The sequence below is a fragment of the Neofelis nebulosa genome, chromosome 2, assembly GCF_028018385.1.
Source record: "Neofelis nebulosa isolate mNeoNeb1 chromosome 2, mNeoNeb1.pri, whole genome shotgun sequence".
NCBI lineage: Eukaryota > Metazoa > Chordata > Mammalia > Carnivora > Felidae > Neofelis > Neofelis nebulosa.
This window is the reverse complement of record NC_080783.1, coordinates 117,492,735-117,496,410: the sequence shown is the minus strand read 5'-3', so window position 1 is coordinate 117,496,410 and position 3,676 is coordinate 117,492,735. Positions and strand designations below refer to the sequence as shown.

General features: G+C 43.2%; 1 non-coding gene across 1 annotated transcript; it reads left to right on the top strand.

Moving 5' to 3' along the window:
* Positions 1–209: 209 nt before the first annotated feature.
* Positions 210–281, top strand: TRNAE-UUC (transfer RNA glutamic acid (anticodon UUC)). Its single transcript has one exon. It is a non-coding gene; the product is annotated as a tRNA-Glu (tRNA).
* Positions 282–3,676: the final 3,395 nt, after the last annotated feature.

Here is a 3,676-nt window from a genome sequence, read left to right as displayed (position 1 = left end):
GGGTGACTTGTGGACCTGGCGGGGCCCCGGGGCGCAACCGCTGTCCCGCACAGTGTAAGGTCTTTGTTGTGGGGCATCTTTTATAGAGGGAACGGCCTTAGGGGACAATTACTGAGAGGGGTGCGCGTCACCCAGAGCAAACAGACGGGAAATAGCCACCGCTTAACGCGGAGAGTACTCGTGCTTCTTAAAAAGTAGCGGCTGGCAGCTCCCTGGTGGTCTAGTGGCTAGGATTCGGCGCTTTCACCGCCGCGGCCCGGGTTCGATTCCCGGTCAGGGAAGACCTTTTTTTAATGGTTCCACATGCACGTATCTGGATCTTCATCCCCACGTGGGGGGCGGGCTGGGGCAGGTCTCCGGGTCCAGGCTGTCTCCAGGCTGTGCTGGCAGTTCAGAGCCTGGAGCCTGCTTCGGATTCTGTGTCTCCCTCTCTCTGCTCCTCCCCCGCTTGCACGCTGCCTGCCTCTCTCTCTCTCTCTCTCTCTCTCTCTCTCTCAAAAATAAACATTGAAAGATTTGGTCAAATAGAATTTTAAAAAATGACAGAAAGCAAAGGACCCTCTATTTCTGAAAGAAAGGCAAGAGAGGAGCCTTGCAGCTTGAGAGGAATGAAAGGGAAAGACAAGGGGGAGGTGGGGAGTCCCACTGCTCTTGGCTTGCAAGGAGCTCTCTCATGCCTCACAGCTGTGCAAGTCCCCCAGTTTCTGCAGCTTCCAGAAGCTCCAAGGTCCAAGGGGTAAAAACTTACAATTTGTGCTTTGTTCAAAATCAGGAGTCCCGCCTGAGATGTGGGATTCTGAATCCAGGATGTGAAAATCCTGGGCCCTTCCAGGGGAGAGGCAATAAAGCCCCGAAGCAGGGGCCTCTGGAGAGCTGAGCTCTCATTTGAAGCTGTCTCAGTTCTTTCTGAAGACTTTGCTCCTGGTATATAATGCATTTGAATTTTGCATATCACATGCCCTAAATTTGACACAGCAGAAAGCTCTGTATTCAGGAAGGGGTTAGGAGCCATTACAGTGGAGAAGTTGCCTTACATGTGAAAAATGAAACTAATAATAACACTGTTAGTTATATTTGAATGGAAAAAAAATATCCTTTCAGAAACTGAGTAAAAACTATTTTCTTTGAAAAACTTTATTCTTTTCTGAAGGGCCTTGCTTGAAAATGCAAGAAATATAAGAGACCTCATTTGCATCCTTGGACTCCAAAGAACCCTGGAAATAGATTCAAGCTGGCTGAAGGCAGCAAGAAGAGTTGAAAACCGGGTTTGAGCATACCAAGCCTGCCTTCTAAGAAAGCATACACAGTTACAAAGAGCCAAATTCTGGCAATCCAAGAAAACAAATTTGCAGACAAATTCTATCTTTATTTCTAGAGCTCCACATGAAAATATTTCAGTTAAGTCCACCAATACTCCACTCATTAGAGCTTTTTGTTATCTAATTTAAATGGTAAAAGTAACGAGAATGAGATCACTGATCAAATGATAGCAAAATCCAACAGTGTAAGGAATCTACCTGAAAAAACTCAAAAGGAAGCCTTTGATTCTAAGTGGGTTTATGCCACCAAGCACTGAGTTTATAGTCCAAGGGACAGGTGACCCTGAAGTCTTTGTGCCATACTCTGGAACATAGAACTAGCTATGGTTGGTGTTTCTTGCTACAACTAGCTGTTGGTGTTTCTTTCATCCTATGCCCGTCCAGGGTCCTCTAACTCTGTAAGTCTGGGGAGGCTTTGGACCTTGGAGATGTGACTAAGGAAGTCATATCATGGAACACATTTGGGGGCCTGTGAGAATCCCTGTTAAGTGATTTCAGGGCTAGCCTGGCAGGCCAACTGTCCTCCCCTAACTTGCTCCTTACCTCCCTCAGAATGAAAGATTCTGCAAATCCCATCTGCAAACTGAGAAGACACCAGAACCCAGTTAAATTTTACTTCCCCTTGCTTGAAGTGAGGTGTCTTGTGGGCGCAGAAGCTTCCTTCCAACCAATTTTTACTGCTGTTTCTCCTTAGCCCCATGGTGAACTCAAGAGCTTCAGTTTTTAGCATGCTTCCCACAGCTGACTTCACAGTTAACTTCACAGACATCAGCAGTATCACTTCAGGTTTTTTCTTTGGAGGAAAAGCAAATATTCAAGCATTACTTTTCTAAGCATTTTTTTCTACAAAAAAGCCCTGGGATTGACAATGAATGCCATCCTTTGAGTTGATTTCTAGCCAGGGAATAAATGTAAACAATATCCCAATTCTCAGCTTAAGGGCCACAAGCTTGAAGGACATACTCCAGGGGCAGGAATAACCGAGAATCTGATGAGAGGAAAGTAGAAGGATGGTGAGGCAAGTAAGACAGGACACTGAGGCCTACCAGGTGGTTCAAATCTTGTCTTATTTTGTTGAATAACTTATCAGTGTAAATGCCTGACCCAACAAATGGTCAGGAGGGAGTAAGGTGTGTGTGTGTATGTGCGTGTGTGTATGTGTGTAGGCGCGAGAAAGTCACATGGTAGCAGAGATGCAATTTGCTGAAGTTCCCAGTCTTATTTCTTTGTGAGGTGCCATTGTTCTATTGTGTTAACATTGTTGTAGTGACATCCTCGGTTAGAACTGAGTTACAATAAGTGAAGTGGTCCTGGAAGAATATGAGCTTAGGTATGGTTTCTGAGAATGTGTTCTGGATTATCTGCTATGGGGTCTTAGACCTGTTTAGATTTGAAGGTATTAAGGACCCTGATGTCAGGAAATACTGTCAGTTCATGGCATGCAGTAGCAAAGCATTTACTCAAGAGGCTTTCACCGTTCACTTGCTTGGTTGACCGAAAACTTGCACCAAAAGTGGCCTATTGTAAATGAAGTTTAAACGCCAGAACTTCTTTGGTATATTACAGAGGAAAGTATCCAAAAGCTTAGGGAGATCAGGATACTAGAGAGGATTTATCATGTAAGACAAGCTCACTCACCCCTATCTATATTCTCTGGAAAGGTCGAGAAGAACACTATTTTCAACAAGGTTGTGAGAAATACATTCAAGAGGGTTGTCTCTGCATCTTCAAAGGACTCTGTAGTGGCTATTTCTTGAAGGACAGTGGGAGCTGCTGCCATTGAACTGTAATTCCTGAAATTAATGGGGATAATGGAAAGATGGCGTTGAGAGGGTCACATGACAATGATAAATCTCTAAAGAAAAAGTGGTCACAGCTAATACAACGGGTAGCAGACCTGAAGCACTAGTCAGAATGGCTTACCACTCTTTATCATGAACTCATCAGTGTCCCCAGATCTGAAATAGATGGGTAACCTATTAGAATTTTACTTGATCTGTATAAACAGAAATATTTTAGGTCTAGTGAACATAGGTCTGACTTGAATCACAATAGCCACAAATCCTTAACAAATTCACAATCATAGAGCCCTTTGAATGAAGGAAAGATAGGTTCCCTCGAGGAAAGATGCTATTTATACAGCTAAAAATTAACACTCTCAGACCTTTAGCCATATAGCATGATCTTGCCAGAGTCATCTGAGTAGAATGCTCTAATAGTAAAAGATGAGTTTATAAGAGAATATTTGAAAACTGTGCCATAATAAATATTACTTTACGGTAGCTATTATTGGTTATGTTTTATTGCCAAAAAATTATATAAGGATTATCATTATGGTTGATTATCATTATCATTAT